At 48.3% G+C, this 23,152-nt stretch overlaps 1 pseudogene; it reads right to left on the bottom strand.

Moving 5' to 3' along the window:
* LOC109908451 (syndetin-like) overlaps nucleotides 1-23,152 on the bottom strand; it is a 349,878-nt pseudogene that overhangs the window by 86,865 nt on the left and 239,861 nt on the right.

Here is a 23,152-nt window from a genome sequence, read left to right as displayed (position 1 = left end):
TCTCTAATATGGTCATACATTTGGCAGGAGGTTAGGAAGTGCAGCTCAGTTTCCACCTCATTTTGTGGACAGTGTGCACATACGGCGGTGTGCACGTCTTCTTTGGCAGCCTTTCTCAATAGCAAAGCTGAGTCTGTACATAGTCAAATATTTTCTTAATGTTGAGTCAGTCTTTCACTCTCCCACTCCCATATCCTTTCACTCTGTTGTTGCTACTGTTTATTTTCTGGCACTTTGTTCCTAGTTATATGTACTAGGAATAGTACATTCGGAAAGTATTCAGACCCCTTGACCCCATCACGTTACATTAGAGCCTTATTCTAAAATGGATTGAATTGTTTTATTCCCTCATCAATCTACACACAATACCCCATAATGACAAAGCAAAAACAGGCTTTTAGAAATTTTTGCAAATGTATAAAAAATACAAAACTGATATCACATTTACATAAGTATTCAGAACCTTTACTCAGTACTTTGTTGAAGCCGGTGGCCTCCCTGATAAGCCCTGACCCTAATGGTCGACTATCTAAGGCGTGAACGGGGAAAGGCACATCCATGGGAACAATAGGGGTCTCTAAACTATGAGCTAACACTTTATCAATGAAATTCCCAGCCGCGCCTGGGAATTTCATTCCCTTGCGCGGCTGGGAAAGAGGGGAAAATTCAGGAAAAGTGACAGACACAAATATATGTGCGACAGAGGGCTCTGGGTGAGAATGGTGCTGACTCACCTAGGGTGATGCAAGAGCGCCCTGCCTGCTGCCTCAATTCCCAGAGGAATCAACCCGGCACCGACCAGCAGTGCGCCCTCCGCAGCCACAGATGGTGCACGAGCGGGAACCCCCTCCGGTCTCCCTGTGCACCGTCCCTACCAGCTCCATGGGTATCGGAGAGGGGGTGCGGGAGGATGGAACCACCAGACCCCGATCTGGACGTCCGCGAGTAGCCAGCAGGTTGTCCATCCGGATGGACAGGTCCACCAGCTGGTCGAAGGTGAGGGTGGTGTCTCTGCAGGCGAACTCCTGACGGACGTCCTCGCGCAGACTGCAGCGGTAATGGTCGATCATGGCCCTGTTGTTCCATCCCGCACCGGCAGCCAGGGTCCAAACTCCAGGGCAAACTCCTGGGCGCTCCTCGCCTGAGATGATAGAGACGCTCACCGCTCTGCCCTCGGGTGGGTGGTCGAAGACTGCCCGGAAACGGCGGGTGTACGCCTCAAAATGGTCCAACGCCGCATCTTCCCCTCCACACATGGAGCTGGCCCACTCCAGTGCTCTCCGGTGAGGCACGAGACAAGGACGAAACCCTTCTCACGGTCCGATGGAGCTGGTTGGACTGTGGCCAGATAAAGGTTTAATTGGAGGAGGAAACCCTGGCAGTTGGCAGCACTTCCGTCGTACCCCTGTGGCATGGATAGACGGATCCCACTGGGTTCAGGCGGGAAAGGGGCGCTCAGGATAGACCCCGGTTGTGCTGGTGGAGGCACTGGAAGAACTCCCTGTCTCTCACAGCGGTCCAATATTCTGTACAACGCGATCCATGGCGACTCCCAGATGGTAAAGCTTCTGCGTATGCTGCTGGACGCGTTCCTCCACCTCCATGTTCGGGGTACTTTCTCCTGCTGACTTCATATTTAGGGTCAGAGATTCGGTCATGTCGTCTGTGTAGGTGGCAGGGAAGTCAGGCGCAGGAGAATCAAACTTGGTATAATGGAGTAGTTTAATAACGTAAAACAAACTCCAAAACCAAAGTACATAATAAAATAAACGTGGGTACAAGAACCCGTCGCACACCAATCCATAAAACACGAACATAACAATAAACAATCTCTGACAAGGGGAAACAGTGGGTTAAATACACAACAATTAATGGATGGGATGGGAACCAGGTGTGTAGGAAGACAAGACAAAACCAATGGAAAATGAAACATGGATCAATGATGGCTAGAAGACCGGTGACGTTGACCGCCGAGCCCCGCCCGAACAAGGAGGCATCGACTTCGGCAGAAGTCTCGACGGCCATCCCCTTCTCTCCTACGTTCTCCCTCCCTCCCCCTCTACCTCCATCTCTCCTCACTGGAATGAGCGCAGAAGGGGGGCTGAATCTAAGACGTACCCAGAGGAAAAGCATTTCATCATCTGAATGGTGATGTATTTTCCCCATAAGGTATTTGTAACTCTCCAGATCTCTTCCCCCGTTATTAACTCTGGACAAGAAGGCGTGAACGTCTGCAGCTAATGCATCTCAGAATATGTGTGTGACGGAGGTAATATCGCAGTGGTATGAAATGGTGCTTTTACCCTATCTAATATTAATATTGCTCATTACTCAGGGAACGAGGGGCTTTATATCAACCACCTCTCCTCAATGCTCATGGTATTATAAGCCATCGGTAGGTCACAACAACAACAGCGTATACGTGCATATACATTTTCAGGGGATTTGTAAATATTCATAAAGTATTAGCATTTGAGTGTGGGTGTCTTGGAATGAGAGCCATATTGAACTGGAAACTAACGAGGAGCAGAAGAGTGATAGAGGCAGGAAGAGAGACAGTTGAAGAACTAAAGGAAGAGTGAACCCAAAAGGAGAGATGGAGGAGGAAACAGAAATGGAAAGCCAGAGAGAGATGGGAGAGAGAGAGTAATATAGAGAGGAGAGAAAGAGAGAGAGAGAAATATAGAGGGAGAGAGGAGAGAAAAATACACAGAGAGAGAAATACAGAGAGAGAAAGGGAGAAGGAGAGACAGAAATATGGGGGAGAGAAAAAGAGAAATACAGAGAGAGAGAAATACAGAGAGAGAGAAATACAGAGAGAGAAATACAGAGAGAGAAATACAGAGAGAGAGAAATACAGAGAGAAAGAGAGAAGGAGAGACAGAAATATGGGGGAGAGAAAAAGAGAAATACAGAGAGAGAGAAATACAGAGAGAGGGAGAAAGAGGAAGGGGGAGAGAAAGAAGTGCAGCAAGACAGAGAAATATAGAAACACAGAGAGAAAGCGATAGAAAGGTGAAAACGAGGGATGCCCTGTCAAGGTGCCATGTGACTGTCCTCCTGTCCTAATCACAAGCACGCTCCCTGGACCCCCTGAGGAGAAGCCAGTCAGGACCCAGGCAGCAGAGCAGCAGCAGAGCCTCATCCACTCTGGCATGTGACAGCCATTTTGTTGATATCATTACCAGCTCCTCTGGGGTTTATCAGTCACACATAGTCCCACGCACACTGAGTGCTTTCTTTAGCGACAGCTTAAGCTGCTAAAATAGCCTCAGAAGAGTTTTAAAGTGATAACGATTTTTTTTGGTTTTTACAGGGGCAGAAAACTTGCTCTGTTACTCATTGTGGCCTGTCTGTAAAAATAGAGATTAACGGTGAGAGAAAGAGGGGGAGGTGGAGTAGAAGTGTCAACTGAAGGAATATAGTACTGAAAACTAATACAGACCAGATAGCACCTCAGTTCCCTTCCCTTAGTAAACAGACCAGTTAGCACCTCAGTGTCCCTTCCCTTAGTAAACAGACCAGTTAGCACCTCAGTTCCCTTCCCTTAGTAAACAGACCAGTTAGCACCTCAGTGTCCCTTCCCTTAGTAAACAGACCAGTTAGCACCTCAGTGTCCCTTCCCTTCCCTTAGTAAACAGACCAGTTAGCACCTGTGTCCCTTCCCTTCCCTTAGTAAATAGACCAGTTAGCACCTCAGTGTCCCTTCCCTTCCCTTAGTAAACAGACCAGTTAGCACCTGTGTCCCTTCCCTTCCCTTAGTAAATAGACCAGTTAGCACCTCAGTGTCCCTTCCCTTCCCTTAGTAAACAGACCAGTTAGCACCTGTGTCCCTTCCCTTCCCTTAGTAAACAGACCAGTTAGCACCTCAGTGTCCCTTCCCTTCCCTTAGTAAACAGACCAGTTAGCACCTGTGTCCCTTCCCTTCCCTTAGTAAATAGACCAGTTAGCACCTGTGTCCCTTCCCTTCCCTTAGTAAATAGACCAGTTAGCACCTCAGTGTCCCTTCCCTTCCCTTAGTAAACAGACCAGTTAGCACCTGTGTCCCTTCCCTTCCCTTAGTAAATAGACCAGTTAGCACCTGTGTCCCTTCCCTTTCCTTAGTAAACAGACCAGTTAGCACCTCAGTGTCCCTTCCCTTAGTAAACAGACCAGTTAGCACCTCAGTGTCCCTTCCCTTCCCTTAGTAAACAGACCAGTTAGCACCTCAGTGTCCCTTCCCTTCCCTTAGTAAACAGACCAGTTAGCACCTCAGTGTCCCTTCCCTTAGTAAACAGACCAGTTAGCACCTCAGTGTCCCTTCCCTTCCCTTAGTAAACAGACCAGTTAGCACCTCAGTGTCCCTTCCCTTCCCTTAGTAAACAGACCAGTTAGCACCTCAGTGTCCCTTCCCTTAGTAAACAGACCAGTTAGCACCTCAGTGTCCCCTTCCCTTCCCTTAGTAAATAGACCAGTTAGCACCTCAGTGTCCCTTCCCTTAAATCAAATCAAATTTTATTGGTCACATACACATGGTTAGCAGATGTTAATGCGAGTGTAGCGAAATGCTTGTGCTTCTAGTTCCGACCGTGCACTAATATCTAACAAGTAATCTAACAATTTCACAACAACTACCTTATACACACAAGTGTAAAGGAATGAATAAGAATATGTACATATAAATATATGGATGAGCGATGGCCGAACGACATAGGCAAGATGCAGTAGATGGTATAGAATATATACATATGAGATGAGTAATGTAGAGTATGTAAACATCATATAAAGTGGCATTGTTTAAAGTGACTAGTGATACATTTATTACATCCAATGTTTAATTATTAAAGTGGCTAGAGATTTGAGTCAGTATGTTGGCAGCAGTCACTCAATGTTAGTGGTAGCTGTTTAACAGTCTGATGGCCTTGAGATAGAAGCTGTTTGTCAATATCTCGGTCCCAGCTTTGATGCACCTGTACTGACCTCGCCTTCTGGATGATAGCGGGGTGAACAGGCAGTGGCTCGGGTGGTTCTTGTCCTTGATGATCTTTATGGCCTTCCTGTGACATCGGGTGCTGTAGGTGTCCTGGAGGGCAGGTAGTTTGCCTCCGGTGATGCGTTGTGCAGACCTCACTACCCTCTGGAGAGCCTTACGGTTGTGGGCTGAGCAGTTGCCATACCATACCATACCAGGTCATACAGCCCGACAGGATGCTCTCGATTGTGCATCTGTAAAAGTTTGTCAGTGTTTTTGGTGACAAGCCGAATTTCTTCAGCCTCCTGAGGTTGAAGAGGCACCGTTGCGCCTTCACCACGCTGTCTGTGTGGGTGGACCATTTCAGTTTGTCCGTGATGTGTATCCCGAGGAACATAAAACTTTCCACCTTCTCCACTACTGTCCTGTCGATGTGGATAGGGGGGCTGCTCCCTCTGCTGTTTCCTGAAGTCCACGATCACCTCCTTAATAAACAGACCAGTTAGCACTTCAGTGTCCCTTATCTTACTGAACAGACCAGTTAGCACTTCAGTGTCCCTTATCTTACTGAACAGACCAGTTAGCACTTCAGTGTCCCTTATCTTACTGAACAGACCAGTTAGCACTTCAGTGTCCCTTATCTTACTGAACAGACCAGTTAGCACTTCAGTGTCCCTTATCTTACTGAACAGACCAGTTAGCACTTCAGTGTCCCTTATCTTACTGAACAGACCAGTTAGCACTTCAGTGTCCCTTATCTTACTGAACAGACCAGTTAGCACTTCAGTGTCCCTTATCTTACTGAACAGACCAGTTAGCACTTCAGTGTCCCTTATCTTACTGAACAGACCAGTTAGCACTTCAGTGTCCCTTATCTTACTGAACAGACCAGTTAGCACTTCAGTGTCCCTTATCTTACTGAACAGTCTGAAAATATCTGTCATATCTGTAACAATGTCATGTTTTCAAGGAGGGTGACTTGTTCTGAAGACACTCTCATTCATTCCAACTCTATTTGAACACCATAAGCACTAATACATTGGCTCAACAGAAGGGAAAAGCAATCTTAGGTGATTTCAGCTACAGCCCCACTGACAATTTCCAATGAGTGATGTGTGTACAAGAGGTGGAACACAGAAGCAGTAACCACATACAGATAATTGAGTGGTAAATAATATATAAGATAACATTTGAGAAACATAGAACACATTCACATTGGGGACACTAATGAACATAATGCAAGTCTGTCACATACAAAAACAGGTCTGTCATGTATGGTTGTATAAAAGACCCTCAGGGCCAGTTTCCCGGACACAGATTAAGCCTAGTCCTGGACTAAAATGCATGGTCAATGAATAATCTCCATTGAAATAGCTTTGTAGTATTTTTCCATACCATATTGTTGCGGCGGAAGAAGGTGTAGACAGCATATAGGTAGTGATCAAACAGCTGGGAAACACAGCGGATGACATCCAAGGCTATAGGCTTCAGAATGTTCATCATCCGCATGCATTTAACCTGTATGGGAAATATTACAAAGGTATACATATTATAATACACGCTATTACATAATATGAGATATTAAATAACAAAACAATTGATATCAGTTAAACAGTTATCTACAGAAAGGTTCAAAATAGCTCATCTCAAAAACTACTAGCCTGGCATATTAGATACTTGGAAATTCTGTTTGGATCTTTCATATCTAAAAAAGGTTGATCCAAAACGCTAGCGTCATCTTTTTGGGGAATGTGAATGGGATAAATTCAAATGTTTGAATGTAACTTTTAAGCAAATATCCTCTGGGAGATTTACAGTACATGACTGATATGAATGTGATCAGCACTGCAACAAATGAAAGCACGTATCTGATGTGATGAAACAACTGATTTACTCTCCATTCACCTCTATAAGATGTCCTGGGATGTAAAGGGTCTCAACTGTTCATCATATCCAACTAAAGCAGACAACATTGTATCTGGGGTAACATTAGATCCCAGGACTCTCATAGTAATGTAATCTAAGATGTTTTAAGTCAATCATAATCGAATAGTGATTTATAATAATATATTTTCCCAGCCAATGGAGCATTTACATGTACTCTGAGTGGATGGAATTTCATTTGAGAAAAAGGTAATAAAATGAATAGCTACAGAGCACATGGCTGTAACAAGGTTACCATTGAACCAGAGCTGATGAAAGAGCCACTTTTTGCGCTGAGACAGGCACTTTATTACTTTCTCTTTCTGTGAATGCTAGAACCCTGTCATCTAACTTTTCAGAGCACTATTGAAACAGAAATCCAGATGAGGATGTCTTTCACATTAAGTGACTTGTTCCTTCCCTTAGTAAACAGACCAGTTAGCACCTGTGTCCCTTCCCTTCCCTTAGTAAACAGACCAGTTAGCACCTGTGTCCCTTCCCTTCCCTTAGTAAACAGACCAGTTAGCACCTGTGTCCCTTCCCTTCCCTTAGTAAACAGACCAGTTAGCACCTGTGTCCCTTCCCTTCCCTTAGTAAACAGACCAGTTAGCACCTGTGTCCCTTCCCTTAGTAAACAGACCAGTTAGCACCTCAGTGTCCCTTCCCTTCCCTTAGTAAACAGACCAGTTAGCACCTGTGTCCCTTCCCTTCCCTTAGTAAACAGACCAGTTAGCACCTGTGTCCCTTCCCTTCCCTTAGTAAACAGACCAGTTAGCACCTGTGTCCCTTCCCTTCCCTTAGTAAACAGACCAGTTAGCACCTGTGTCCCTTCCCTTCCCTTAGTAAATAGACCAGTTAGCACCTCAGTGTCCCTTCCCTTCCCTTAGTAAACAGACCAGTTAGCACCTGTGTCCCTTCCCTTCCCTTAGTAAACAGACCAGTTAGCACCTCAGTGTCCCTTCCCTTCCCTTAGTAAACAGACCAGTTAGCACCTCAGTGTCCCTTCCCTTAGTAAACAGACCAGTTAGCACCTGTGTCCCTTCCCTTAGTAAACAGACCAGTTAGCACCTGTGTCCCTTCCCTTCCCTTAGTAAACAGACCAGTTAGCACCTGTGTCCCTTCCCTTCCCTTAGTAAACAGACCAGTTAGCAGCTGTGTCCCTTCCCTTCCCTTAGTAAACAGACCAGTTAGCACCTCAGTGTCCCTTCCCTTCCCTTAGTAAACAGACCAGTTAGCACCTGTGTCCCTTCCCTTCCCTTAGTAAACAGACCAGTTAGCACCTTTGTCCCTTCCCTTCCCTTAGTAAACAGACCAGTTAGCACCTGTGTCCCTTCCCTTCCCTTAGTAAACAGACCAGTTAGCACCTCAGTGTCCCTTCCCTTCCCTTAGTAAACAGACCAGTTAGCACCTGTGTCCCTTCCCTTCCCTTAGTAAATAGACCAGTTAGCACCTCAGTGTCCCTTCCCTTCCCTTAGTAAACAGACCAGTTAGCACCTGTGTCCCTTCCCTTCCCTTAGTAAACAGACCAGTTAGCACCTCAGTGTCCCTTCCCTTCCCTTAGTAAACAGACCAGTTAGCACCTCAGTGTCCCTTCCCTTAGTAAACAGACCAGTTAGCACCTGTGTCCCTTCCCTTAGTAAACAGACCAGTTAGCACCTGTGTCCCTTCCCTTCCCTTAGTAAACAGACCAGTTAGCACCTGTGTCCCTTCCCTTCCCTTAGTAAACAGACCAGTTAGCACCTGTGTCCCTTCCCTTCCCTTAGTAAACAGACCAGTTAGCACCTCAGTGTCCCTTCCCTTCCCTTAGTAAACAGACCAGTTAGCACCTGTGTCCCTTCCCTTCCCTTAGTAAACAGACCAGTTAGCACCTGTGTCCCTTCCCTTCCCTTAGTAAAACAGACCAGTTAGCACTGTGTCCCTTCCCTTCCCTTAGTAAACAGACCAGTTAGCACCTGTGTCCCTTCCCTTCCCTTAGTAAACAGACCAGTTAGCACCTCAGTGTCCCTTCCCTTCCCTTAGTAAAACAGACCAGTTAGCACCTGTGTCCCTTCCCTTCCCTTAGTAAACAGACCAGTTAGCACCTGTGTCCCTTCCCTTCCCTTAGTAAACAGACCAGTTAGCACCTGTGTCCCTTCCCTTCCCTTAGTAAACAGACCAGTTAGCACCTTAGTGTCCCTTCCCTTCCCTTAGTAAACAGACCAGTTAGCACCTGTGTCCCTTCCCTTCCCTTAGTAAATAGACCAGTTAGCACCTCAGTGTCCCTTCCCTTCCCTTAGTAAACAGACCAGTTAGCACCTGTGTCCCTTCCCTTCCCTTAGTAAACAGACCAGTTAGCACCTCAGTGTCCCTTCCCTTCCCTTAGTAAACAGACCAGTTAGCACCTCAGTGTCCCTTCCCTTAGTAAACAGACCAGTTAGCACCTGTGTCCCTTCCCTTAGTAAACAGACCAGTTAGCACCTGTGTCCCTTCCCTTCCCTTAGTAAACAGACCAGTTAGCACCTGTGTCCCTTCCCTTCCCTTAGTAAACAGACCAGTTAGCACCTGTGTCCCTTCCCTTCCCTTAGTAAACAGACCAGTTAGCACCTCAGTGTCCCTTCCCTTCCCTTAGTAAACAGACCAGTTAGCACCTGTGTCCCTTCCCTTCCCTTAGTAAACAGACCAGTTAGCACCTTTGTCCCTTCCCTTCCCTTAGTAAACAGACCAGTTAGCACCTGTGTCCCTTCCCTTCCCTTAGTAAACAGACCAGTTAGCACCTCAGTGTCCCTTCCCTTCCCTTAGTAAACAGACCAGTTAGCACCTGTGTCCCTTCCCTTCCCTTAGTAAATAGACCAGTTAGCACCTCAGTGTCCCTTCCCTTCCCTTAGTAAACAGACCAGTTAGCACCTGTGTCCCTTCCCTTCCCTTAGTAAACAGACCAGTTAGCACCTCAGTGTCCCTTCCCTTCCCTTAGTAAACAGACCAGTTAGCACCTCAGTGTCCCTTCCCTTAGTAAACAGACCAGTTAGCACCTGTGTCCCTTCCCTTAGTAAACAGACCAGTTAGCACCTGTGTCCCTTCCCTTCCCTTAGTAAACAGACCAGTTAGCACCTGTGTCCCTTCCCTTCCCTTAGTAAACAGACCAGTTAGCACCTGTGTCCCTTCCCTTCCCTTAGTAAACAGACCAGTTAGCACCTCAGTGTCCCTTCCCTTCCCTTAGTAAACAGACCAGTTAGCACCTGTGTCCCTTCCCTTCCCTTAGTAAACAGACCAGTTAGCACCTGTGTCCCTTCCCTTCCCTTAGTAAACAGACCAGTTAGCACCTGTGTCCCTTCCCTTCCCTTAGTAAACAGACCAGTTAGCACCTGTGTCCCTTCCCTTCCCTTAGTAAACAGACCAGTTAGCACCTGTGTCCCTTCCCTTCCCTTAGTAAACAGACCAGTTAGCACCTGTGTCCCTTCCCTTCCCTTAGTAAATAGACCAGTTAGCACCTCAGCGTCCCTTCCCTTCCCTTAGTAAACAGACCAGTTAGCACCTCAGTGTCCCTTCCCTTAGTAAACAGACCAGTTAGCACCTCAGTGTCCCTTCCCTTCCCTTAGTAAACAGACCAGTTAGCACCTGTGTCCCTTCCCTTCCCTTAGTAAACAGACCAGTTAGCACCTGTGTCCCTTCCCTTCCCTTAGTAAATAGACCAGTTAGCACCTCAGTGTCCCTTCCCTTCCCTTAGTAAACAGACCAGTTAGCACCTCAGTGTCCCTTCCCTTAGTAAACAGACCAGTTAGCACCTCAGTGTCCCTTCCCTTAGTAAACAGACCAGTTAGCACCTCAGTGTCCCTTCCCTTCCTTAGTAAACAGACCAGTTAGCACCTCAGTGTCCCTTCCCTTCCCTTAGTAAACAGACCAGTTAGCACCTGTGTCCCTTCCCTTAGTAAACAGACCAGTTAGCACCTCAGTGTCCCTTCCCTTCCCTTAGTAAACAGACCAGTTAGCACCTCAGTGTCCCTTCCCTTCCCTTAGTAAACAGACCAGTTAGCACCTCAGTGTCCCTTCCCTTCCCTTAGTAAACAGACCAGTTAGCACCCCAGTGTCCCTTCCCTTCCCTTAGTAAACAGACCAGTTAGCACCTCAGTGTCCCTTCCCTTCCCTTAGTAAACAGACCAGTTAGCACCTGTGTCCCTTCCCTTCCCTTAGTAAACAGACCAGTTAGCACCTCAGTGTCCCTTCCCTTCCCTTAGTAAACAGACCAGTTAGCACCTGTGTCCCTTCCCTTAGTAAACAGACCAGTTAGCACCTGTGTCCCTTCCCTTAGTAAACAGACCAGTTAGCACCTGTGTCCCTTCCCTTCCCTTAGTAAACAGACCAGTTAGCACCTCAGTGTCCCTTCCCTTAGTAAACAGACCAGTTAGCACCTGTGTCCCTTCCCTTCCCTCAGTAAACAGACCAGTTAGCACCTGTGTCCCTTCCCTTCCCTTAGTAAACAGACCAGTTAGCACCTCAGTGTCCCTTCCCTTCCCTTAGTAAACAGACCAGTTAGCACCTGTGTCCCTTCCCTTCCCTTAGTAAACAGACCAGTTAGCACCTGTGTCCCTTCCCTTCCCTTAGTAAACAGACCAGTTAGCACCTCAGTGTCCCTTCCCTTCCCTTAGTAAACAGACCAGTTAGCACCTGTGTCCCTTCCCTTCCCTTAGTAAACAGACCAGTTAGCACCTGTGTCCCTTCCCTTCCCTTAGTAAACAGACCAGTTAGCACCTGTGTCCCTTCCCTTCCCTTAGTAAACAGACCAGTTAGCACCTGTGTCCCTTCCCTTCCCTTAGTAAACAGACCAGTTAGCACCTGTGTCCCTTCCCTTCCCTTAGTAAACAGACCAGTTAGCACCTCAGTGTCCCTTCCCTTCCCTTAGTAAACAGACCAGTTAGCACCTGTGTCCCTTCCCTTCCCTTAGTAAACAGACCAGTTAGCACCTGTGTCCCTTCCCTTCCCTTAGTAAACAGACCAGTTAGCACCTGTGTCCCTTCCCTTCCCTTAGTAAACAGACCAGTTAGCACCTGTGTCCCTTCCCTTCCCTTAGTAAACAGACCAGTTAGCACCTGTGTCCCTTCCCTTCCCTTAGTAAACAGACCAGTTAGCACCTGTGTCCCTTCCCTTCCCTTAGTAAATAGACCAGTTAGCACCTCAGCGTCCCTTCCCTTCCCTTAGTAAACAGACCAGTTAGCACCTCAGTGTCCCTTCCCTTAGTAAACAGACCAGTTAGCACCTCAGTGTCCCTTCCCTTCCCTTAGTAAACAGACCAGTTAGCACCTGTGTCCCTTCCCTTCCCTTCCCTTAGTAAACAGACCAGTTAGCACCTGTGTCCCTTCCCTTCCCTTAGTAAATAGACCAGTTAGCACCTCAGTGTCCCTTCCCTTCCCTTAGTAAACAGACCAGTTAGCACCTCAGTGTCCCTTCCCTTAGTAAACAGACCAGTTAGCACCTCAGTGTCCCTTCCCTTAGTAAACAGACCAGTTAGCACCTCAGTGTCCCTTCCCTTCCCTTAGTAAACAGACCAGTTAGCACCTCAGTGTCCCTTCCCTTCCCTTAGTAAACAGACCAGTTAGCACCTGTGTCCCTTCCCTTAGTAAACAGACCAGTTAGCACCTCAGTGTCCCTTCCCTTCCCTTAGTAAACAGACCAGTTAGCACCTCAGTGTCCCTTCCCTTCCCTTAGTAAACAGACCAGTTAGCACCTCAGTGTCCCTTCCCTTCCCTTAGTAAACAGACCAGTTAGCACCTCAGTGTCCCTTCCCTTCCCTTAGTAAACAGACCAGTTAGCACCTGTGTCCCTTCCCTTCCCTTAGTAAACAGACCAGTTAGCACCTCAGTGTCCCTTCCCTTCCCTTAGTAAACAGACCAGTTAGCACCTCAGTGTCCCTTCCCTTAGTAAACAGACCAGTTAGCACCTGTGTCCCTTCCCTTAGTAAACAGACCAGTTAGCACCTGTGTCCCTTCCCTTCCCTTAGTAAACAGACCAGTTAGCACCTCAGTGTCCCTTCCCTTCCCTTAGTAAACAGACCAGTTAGCACCTGTGTCCCTTCCCTTCCCTTAGTAAACAGACCAGTTAGCACCTGTGTCCCTTCCCTTCCCTTAGTAAACAGACCAGTTAGCACCTCAGTGTCCCTTCCCTTCCCTTAGTAAACAGACCAGTTAGCACCTGTGTCCCTTCCCTTCCCTTAGTAAACAGACCAGTTAGCACCTGTGTCCCTTCCCTTCCCTTAGTAAACAGACCAGTTAGCACCTGTGTCCCTTCCCTTCCCTTAGTAAACAGACCAGTTAGCACCTGTGTCCCTTCCCTTCCCTTAGTAAACAGACCAGTTAGCACCTGTGTCCCTTCCCTTCCCTTAGTAAACAGACCAGTTAGCACCTCAGTGTCCCTTCCCTTCCCTTAGTAAACAGACCAGTTAGCACCTGTGTCCCTTCCCTTCCCTTAGTAAAACAGACCAGTTAGCACCTGTGTCCCTTCCCTTCCCTTAGTAAACAGACCAGTTAGCACCTGTGTCCCTTCCCTTCCCTTAGTAAACAGACCAGTTAGCACCTGTGTCCCTTCCCTTCCCTTAGTAAACAGACCAGTTAGCACCTGTGTCCCTTCCCTTCCCTTAGTAAACAGACCAGTTAGCACCTGTGTCCCTTCCCTTCCCTTAGTAAATAGACCAGTTAGCACCTCAGCGTCCCTTCCCTTCCCTTAGTAAACAGACCAGTTAGCACCTCAGTGTCCCTTCCCTTAGTAAACAGACCAGTTAGCACCTCAGTGTCCCTTCCCTTCCCTTAGTAAACAGACCAGTTAGCACCTGTGTCCCTTCCCTTCCCTTCCCTTAGTAAACAGACCAGTTAGCACCTGTGTCCCTTCCCTTCCCTTAGTAAATAGACCAGTTAGCACCTCAGTGTCCCTTCCCTTCCCTTAGTAAACAGACCAGTTAGCACCTCAGTGTCCCTTCCCTTAGTAAACAGACCAGTTAGCACCTCAGTGTCCCTTCCCTTAGTAAACAGACCAGTTAGCACCTCAGTGTCCCTTCCCTTCCCTTAGTAAACAGACCAGTTAGCACCTCAGTGTCCCTTCCCTTCCCTTAGTAAACAGACCAGTTAGCACCTGTGTCCCTTCCCTTAGTAAACAGACCAGTTAGCACCTCAGTGTCCCTTCCCTTCCCTTAGTAAACAGACCAGTTAGCACCTCAGTGTCCCTTCCCTTCCCTTAGTAAACAGACCAGTTAGCACCTCAGTGTCCCTTCCCTTCCCTTAGTAAACAGACCAGTTAGCACCTGTGTCCCTTCCCTTCCCTTAGTAAATAGACCAGTTAGCACCTGTGTCCCTTCCCTTCCCTTAGTAAACAGACCAGTTAGCACCTCAGTGTCCCTTCCCTTAGTAAACAGACCAGTTAGCACCTGTGTCCCTTCCCTTAGTAAACAGACCAGTTAGCACCTGTGTCCCTTCCCTTCCCTTAGTAAACAGACCAGTTAGCACCTCAGTGTCCCTTCCCTTCCCTTAGTAAACAGACCAGTTAGCACCTGTGTCCCTTCCCTTCCCTTAGTAAACAGACCAGTTAGCACCTGTGTCCCTTCCCTTCCCTTAGTAAACAGACCAGTTAGCACCTCAGTGTCCCTTCCCTTCCCTTAGTAAACAGACCAGTTAGCACCTGTGTCCCTTCCCTTCCCTTAGTAAACAGACCAGTTAGCACCTGTGTCCCTTCCCTTCCCTTAGTAAACAGACCAGTTAGCACCTGTGTCCCTTCCCTTCCCTTAGTAAACAGACCAGTTAGCACCTGTGTCCCTTCCCTTCCCTTAGTAAACAGACCAGTTAGCACCTGTGTCCCTCCCTCCCTTAGTAAACAGACCAGTTAGCACCTCAGTGTCCCTTCCCTTCCCTTAGTAAACAGACCAGTTAGCACCTGTGTCCCTTCCCTTCCCTAGTAAACAGACCAGTTAGCACCTGTGTCCCTTCCCTTCCCTTAGTAAACAGACCAGTTAGCACCTGTGTCCCTTCCCTTCCCTTAGTAAACAGACCAGTTAGCACCTGTGTCCCTTCCCTTCCCTTAGTAAACAGACCAGTTAGCACCTGTGTCCCTTCCCTTCCCTTAGTAAACAGACCAGTTAGCACCTGTGTCCCTTCCCTTCCCTTAGTAAACAGACCAGTTAGCACCTCAGTGTCCCTTCCCTTCCCTTAGTAAACAGACCAGTTAGCACCTGTGTCCCTTCCCTTCCCTTAGTAAACAGACCAGTTAGCACCTGTGTCCCTTCCCTTCCCTTAGTAAACAGACCAGTTAGCACCTGTGTCCCTTCCCTTCCCTTCCCTTAGTAAACAGACCAGTTAGCACCTCAGTGTCCCTTCCCTTCCCTTAGTAAACAGACCAGTTAGCACCTGTGTCCCTTCCCTTCCCTTAGTAAATAGACCAGTTAGCACCTCAGTGTCCCTTCCCTTCCCTTAGTAAACAGACCAGTTAGCACCTCAGTGTCCCTTCCCTTAGTAAACAGACCAGTTAGCACCTGTGTCCCTTCCCTTAGTAAACAGACGAGTTAGCACCTGTGTCCCTTCCCTTCCCTTAGTAAACAGACCAGTTAGCACCTGTGTCCCTTCCCTTCCCTTAGTAAACAGACCAGTTAGCACCTGTGTCCCTTCCCTTCCCTTAGTAAACAGACCAGTTAGCACCTCAGTGTCCCTTCCCTTCCTTAGTAAACAGACCAGTTAGCACCTGTGTCCCTTCCCTTCCCTTAGTAAACAGACCAGTTTAGCACCTGTGTCCCTTCCCTTCCCTTAGTAAACAGACAGTTAGCACCTGTGTCCCTTCCCTTCCCTTAGTAAAACAGACCAGTTAGCACCTGTGTCCCTTCCCTTCCCTTAGTAAACAGACCAGTTAGCACCTGTGTCCCTTCCCTTCCCTTAGTAAACAGACCAGTTAGCACCTGTGTCCCTTCCCTTCCCTTAGTAAACAGACCAGTTAGCACCTGTGTCCCTTCCTTCCCTTAGTAAACAGACCAGTTAGCACCTGTGTCCCTTCCCTTCCTTAGTAAACAGACCAGTTAGCACTGTGTCCCTTCCCTTCCCTTAGTAAACAGACCAGTTAGCACCTGTGTCCCTTCCCTTCCCTTAGTAAACAGACCAGTTAGCACCTGTGTCCCTTCCCTTCCCTTAGTAAACAGACCAGTTAGCACCTGTGTCCCTTCCCTTCCCTTAGTAAACAGACCAGTTAGCACCTCAGTGTCCCTTCCCTTCCCTTAGTAAACAGACCAGTTAGCACCTCAGTGTCCCTTCCCTTAGTAAACAGACCAGTTAGCACCTGTGTCCCTTCCCTTAGTAAACAGACCAGTTAGCACCTGTGTCCCTTCCTTCCCTTAGTAAACAGACCAGTTAGCACCTGTGTCCCTTCCCTTCCCTTAGTAAACAGACAGTTAGCACCTGTGTCCCTTCCCTTTCCCTTAGTAAACAGACCAGTTAGCACCTCAGTGTCCCTTCCCTTCCCTTAGTAAACAGACCAGTTAGCACCTGTGTCCCTTCCCTTCCCTTAGTAAACAGACCAGTTAGCACCTGTGTCCCTTCCCTTTCTCTTAGTAAACAGACCAGTTAGCACCTGTGTCCCTTCCCTTCCCTTAGTAAACAGACCAGTTAGCACCTGTGTCCCTTCCCTTCCCTTAGTAAACAGACCAGTTAGCACCTGTGTCCCTTCCCTTCCCTTAGTAAACATACCAGTTAGCACCTGTGTCCCTTCCCTTCCCTTAGTAAATAGACCAGTTAGCACTCAGTGTCCCTTCCTTCCCTTAGTAAACAGACCAGTTAGCACCTCAGTGTCCCTTCCCTTAGTAAACAGACCAGTTAGCAACCTCAGTGTCCCTCCCTTCCTTAGTAAACAGACCAGTTAGCACTTGTCCCTTCCCTTCCCTTAGTAAACATACCAGTTTAGCACCTGTGTCCCTTCCCTTCCCTTAGTAACAGACCAGTTACACCTGTGTCCCTTCCCTTCCTTAGTAAATAGACCAGTTAGCACCTCAGTGTCCCTTCCCTTCCCTTAGTAAACAGACCAGTTAGCACCTGTGTCCCTTCCCTTAGTAAACAGACCAGTTAGCACCTCAGTGTCCCTTCCCTTCCCTTAGTAAACAGACCAGTTAGCACCTGTGTCCCTTCCCTTCCCTTAGTAAACATACCAGTTAGCACCTGTGTCCCTTCCCTTCCCTTAGTAAATAGACCAGTTAGCACCTCAGTGTCCCTTCCCTTCCCTTAGTAAACAGACCAGTTAGCACCTCAGTGTCCCTTCCCTTAGTAAACAGACCAGTTAGCACCTCAGTGTCCCTTCCCTTCCCTTAGTAAACAGACCAGTTAGCACCTGTGTCCCTTCCCTTCCCTTAGTAAACAGACCAGTTAGCACCTGTGTCCCTTCCCTTCCCTTAGTAAATAGACCAGTTAGCACCTCAGTGTCCCTTCCCTTCCCTTAGTAACAGACCAGTTAGCACCTGTGTCCCTTCCCTTAGTAAACAGACCAGTTAGCACCTCAGTGTCCCTTCCCTTCCCTTAGTAAACAGACCAGTTAGCACCTCAGTGTCCCTTCCTTCCCTTAGTAAACAGACCAGTTAGCACCTGTGTCCCTTCCCTTAGTAAACAGACCAGTTAGCACCTCAGTGTCCCTTCCCTTCCCTTAGTAAACAGACCAGTTAGCACCTCAGTGTCCCTTCCCTTCCCTTAGTAAACAGACCAGTTAGCACCTCAGTGTCCCTTCCCTTCCCTTAGTAAACAGACCAGTTAGCACCTCAGTGTCCCTTCCCTTCCCTTAGTAAACAGACCAGTTAGCACCTGTGTCCCTTCCCTTCCCTTAGTAAACAGACCAGTTAGCACCTCAGTGTCCCTTCCCTTCCCTTAGTAAACAGACCAGTTAGCACCTCAGTGTCCCTTCCCTTAGTAAACAGACCAGTTAGCACCTGTGTCCTTCCTTAGTAAACAGCCAGTTAGCACCTGTGTCCCTTCCCTTCCCTTAGTAAATAGACCAGTTAGCACCTCAGTGTCCCCTTCCCTTCCCTTAGTAAACAGACCAGTTAGCACCTGTGTCCCTTCCCTTCCTTAGTAAACAGACCAGTTAGCACCTCAGTGTCCCTTCCCTTCCCTTAGTAAACAGACCAGTTAGCACCTCAGTGTCCCTTCCCTTAGTAAACAGACCAGTTAGCACCTGTGTCCCTTCCCTTAGTAAAACAGACCAGTTAGCACCTGTGTCCCTTCCCTTCCCTTAGTAAACAGACCAGTTAGCACCTTGTCCCTTCCCTTCCCTTAGTAAACAGACCAGTTAGCACCTGTGTCCCTTCCCTTCCCTTAGTAAACAGACCAGTTAGCACCTCAGTGTCCCTTCCCCTTCCCTTAGTAAACAGACCAGTTAGCACCTGTGTCCTTCCCTTCCCTTAGTAACAGACCAGTTAGCACCTGTGTCCCTTCCCTTCCCTTAGTAAACAGACCAGTTAGCACCTGTGTCCCTTCCCTTCCCTTAGTAAACAGACCAGTTAGCACCTGTGTCCCTTCCCTTCCCTTAGTAAACAGACCAGTTAGCACCTGTGTCCCTTCCCTTCCCTTAGTAAACAGACCAGTTAGCACCTGTGTCCCTTCCCTTCCCTTAGTAAACAGACCAGTTAGCACCTCAGTGTCCCTTCCCTTCCCTTAGTAAACAGACCAGTTAGCACCTCAGTGTCCCTTCCCTTAGTAAACAGACCAGTTAGCACCTCAGTGTCCCTTCCCTTCCCTTAGTAAACAGACCAGTTAGCACCTGTGTCCCTTCCCTTCCCTTAGTAAACAGACCAGTTAGCACCTGTGTCCCTTCCCTTCCCTTAGTAAACAGACCAGTTAGCACCTCAGTGTCCCTTCCCTTCCCTTAGTAAACAGACCAGTTAGCACCTGTGTCCCTTCCCTTAGTAAACAGACCAGTTAGCACCTCAGTGTCCCTTCCCTTAGTAAACAGACCAGTTAGCACCTCAGTGTCCCTTCCCTTCCCTTAGTAAACAGACCAGTTAGCACCTCAGTGTCCCTTCCCTTCCCTTAGTAAACAGACCAGTTAGCACCTGTGTCCCTTCCCTTCCCTTAGTAAACAGACCAGTTAGCACCTGTGTCCCTTCCCTTCCCTTAGTAAACAGACCAGTTAGCACCTCAGTGTCCCTTCCCTTCCCTTAGTAAACAGACCAGTTAGCACCTGTGTCCCTTCCCTTCCCTTAGTAAACAGACCAGTTAGCACCTGTGTCCCTTCCCTTCCCTTAGTAAACAGACCAGTTAGCACCTGTGTCCCTTCCCTTCCCTTAGTAAACAGACCAGTTAGCACCTGTGTCCCTTCCCTTCCCTTAGTAAACAGACCAGTTAGCACCTGTGTCCCTCCCTTCCCTTAGTAAACAGACCAGTTAGCACCTGTGTCCCTTCCCTTCCCTTAGTAAACAGACCAGTTAGCACCTGTGTCCCTTCCCTTCCCTTAGTAAACAGACCAGTTAGCACCTGTGTCCCTTCCCTTCCCTTAGTAAACAGACCAGTTAGCACCTGTGTCCCTTCCCTTCCCTTAGTAAACAGACCAGTTAGCACCTCAGTGTCCCTTCCCTTCCCTTAGTAAACAGACCAGTTAGCACCTGTGTCCCTTCCCTTCCCTTAGTAAACAGACCAGTTAGCACCTGTGTCCCTTCCCTTCCCTTAGTAAACAGACCAGTTAGCACCTGTGTCCCTTCCCTTCCCTTAGTAAACAGACCAGTTAGCACCTGTGTCCCTTCCCTTCCCTTAGTAAACAGACCAGTTAGCACCTGTGTCCCTTCCCTTCCCTTAGTAAACAGACCAGTTAGCACCTGTGTCCCTTCCCTTCCCTTAGTAAACAGACCAGTTAGCACCTCAGTGTCCCTTCCCTTCCCTTAGTAAACAGACCAGTTAGCACCTGTGTCCCTTCCCTTCCCTTAGTAAACAGACCAGTTAGCACCTGTGTCCCTTCCCTTCCCTTAGTAAACAGACCAGTTAGCACCTGTGTCCCTTCCCTTCCCTTAGTAAACAGACCAGTTAGCACCTGTGTCCCTTCCCTTCCCTTAGTAAACAGACCAGTTAGCACCTCAGTGTCCCTTCCCTTCCCTTAGTAAACAGACCAGTTAGCACCTCAGTGTCCCTTCCCTTAGTAAACAGACCAGTTAGCACCTGTGTCCCTTCCCTTAGTAAACAGACCAGTTAGCACCTGTGTCCCTTCCCTTCCCTTAGTAAACAGACCAGTTAGCACCTGTGTCCCTTCCCTTCCCTTAGTAAACAGACCAGTTAGCACCTGTGTCCCTTCCCTTCCCTTAGTAAACAGACCAGTTAGCACCTCAGTGTCCCTTCCCTTCCCTTAGTAAACAGACCAGTTAGCACCTGTGTCCCTTCCCTTCCCTTAGTAAACAGACCAGTTAGCACCTGTGTCCCTTCCCTTCCCTTAGTAAACAGACCAGTTAGCACCTGTGTCCCTTCCCTTCCCTTAGTAAACAGACCAGTTAGCACCTGTGTCCCTTCCCTTCCCTTAGTAAACAGACCAGTTAGCACCTGTGTCCCTTCCCTTCCCTTAGTAAACAGACCAGTTAGCACCTGTGTCCCTTCCCTTCCCTTAGTAAACAGACCAGTTAGCACCTCAGTGTCCCTTCCCTTCCCTTAGTAAACAGACCAGTTAGCACCTCAGTGTCCCTTCCCTTAGTAAACAGACCAGTTAGCACCTCAGTGTCCCTTCCCTTCCCTTAGTAAACAGACCAGTTAGCACCTGTGTCCCTTCCCTTCCCTTAGTAAACAGACCAGTTAGCACCTGTGTCCCTTCCCTTCCCTTAGTAAACAGACCAGTTAGCACCTCAGTGTCCCTTCCCTTCCCTTAGTAAACAGACCAGTTAGCACCTGTGTCCCTTCCCTTAGTAAACAGACCAGTTAGCACCTCAGTGTCCCTTCCCTTAGTAAACAGACCAGTTAGCACCTCAGTGTCCCTTCCCTTCCCTTAGTAAACAGACCAGTTAGCACCTCAGTGTCCCTTCCCTTCCCTTAGTAAACAGACCAGTTAGCACCTGTGTCCCTTCCCTTAGTAAACAGACCAGTTAGCACCTCAGTGTCCCTTCCCTTCCCTTAGTAAACAGACCAGTTAGCACCTCAGTGTCCCTTCCCTTCCCTTAGTAAACAGACCAGTTAGCACCTCAGTGTCCCTTCCCTTCCCTTAGTAAACAGACCAGTTAGCACCTCAGTGTCCCTTCCCTTCCCTTAGTAAACAGACCAGTTAGCACCTGTGTCCCTTCCCTTCCCTTAGTAAACAGACCAGTTAGCACCTCAGTGTCCCTTCCCTTCCCTTAGTAAACAGACCAGTTAGCACCTCAGTGTCCCTTCCCTTAGTAAACAGACCAGTTAGCACCTGTGTCCCTTCCCTTAGTAAACAGACCAGTTAGCACCTGTGTCCCTTCCCTTCCCTTAGTAAACAGACCAGTTAGCACCTGTGTCCCTTCCCTTCCCTTAGTAAACAGACCAGTTAGCACCTGTGTCCCTTCCCTTCCCTTAGTAAACAGACCAGTTAGCACCTCAGTGTCCCTTCCCTTCCCTTAGTAAACAGACCAGTTAGCACCTGTGTCCCTTCCCTTCCCTTAGTAAACAGACCAGTTAGCACCTCAGTGTCCCTTCCCTTCCCTTAGTAAACAGACCAGTTAGCACCTCAGTGTCCCTTCCCTTAGTAAACAGACCAGTTAGCACCTGTGTCCCTTCCCTTAGTAAACAGACCAGTTAGCACCTGTGTCCCTTCCCTTCCCTTAGTAAACAGACCAGTTAGCACCTGTGTCCCTTCCCTTCCCTTAGTAAACAGACCAGTTAGCACCTGTGTCCCTTCCCTTCCCTTAGTAAACAGACCAGTTAGCACCTCAGTGTCCCTTCCCTTCCCTTAGTAAACAGACCAGTTAGCACCTGTGTCCCTTCCCTTCCCTTAGTAAACAGACCAGTTAGCACCTGTGTCCCTTCCCTTCCCTTAGTAAACAGACCAGTTAGCACCTGTGTCCCTTCCCTTCCCTTAGTAAACAGACCAGTTAGCACCTGTGTCCCTTCCCTTCCCTTAGTAAACAGACCAGTTAGCACCTGTGTCCCTTCCCTTCCCTTAGTAAACAGACCAGTTAGCACCTGTGTCCCTTCCCTTCCCTTAGTAAACAGACCAGTTAGCACCTCAGTGTCCCTTCCCTTCCCTTAGTAAACAGACCAGTTAGCACCTCAGTGTCCCTTCCCTTAGTAAACAGACCAGTTAGCACCTCAGTGTCCCTTCCCTTCCCTTAGTAAACAGACCAGTTAGCACCTGTGTCCCTTCCCTTCCCTTAGTAAACAGACCAGTTAGCACCTGTGTCCCTTCCCTTCCCTTAGTAAACAGACCAGTTAGCACCTGTGTCCCTTCCCTTAGTAAACAGACCAGTTAGCACCTCAGTGTCCCTTCCCTTCCCTTAGTAAACAGACCAGTTAGCACCTCAGTGTCCCTTCCCTTAGTAAACAGACCAGTTAGCACCTCAGTGTCCCTTCCCTTCCCTTAGTAAACAGACCAGTTAGCACCTGTGTCCCTTCCCTTCCCTTAGTAAACAGACCAGTTAGCACCTGTGTCCCTTCCCTTCCCTTAGTAAACAGACCAGTTAGCACCTGTGTCCCTTCCCTTCCCTTAGTAAACAGACCAGTTAGCACCTGTGTCCCTTCCCTTCCCTTAGTAAACAGACCAGTTAGCACCTGTGTCCCTTCCCTTCCCTTAGTAAACAGACCAGTTAGCACCTGTGTCCCTTCCCTTCCCTTAGTAAACAGACCAGTTAGCACCTGTGTCCCTTCCCTTCCCTTAGTAAACAGACCAGTTAGCACCTGTGTCCCTTCCCTTCCCTTAGTAAACAGACCAGTTAGCACCTCAGTGTCCCTTCCCTTCCCTTAGTAAACAGACCAGTTAGCACCTGTGTCCCTTCCCTTCCCTTAGTAAACAGACCAGTTAGCACCTGTGTCCCTTCCCTTCCCTTAGTAAACAGACCAGTTAGCACCTCAGTGTCCCTTCCCTTCCCTTAGTAAACAGACCAGTTAGCACCTGTGTCCCTTCCCTTCCCTTAGTAAACAGACCAGTTAGCACCTGTGTCCCTTCCCTTCCCTTAGTAAACAGACCAGTTAGCACCTGTGTCCCTTCCCTTCCCTTAGTAAACAGACCAGTTAGCACCTGTGTCCCTTCCCTTCCCTTAGTAAACAGACCAGTTAGCACCTGTGTCCCTTCCCTTCCCTTAGTAAACAGACCAGTTAGCACCTGTGTCCCTTCCCTTCCCTTAGTAAACAGACCAGTTAGCACCTCAGTGTCCCT

This window comes from Oncorhynchus kisutch, linkage group LG17, assembly GCF_002021735.2.
Source record: "Oncorhynchus kisutch isolate 150728-3 linkage group LG17, Okis_V2, whole genome shotgun sequence".
NCBI lineage: Eukaryota > Metazoa > Chordata > Actinopteri > Salmoniformes > Salmonidae > Oncorhynchus > Oncorhynchus kisutch.
Note: the sequence above shows the minus strand (reverse complement) of the source record. Positions and strands in the feature narration are given on the sequence as shown.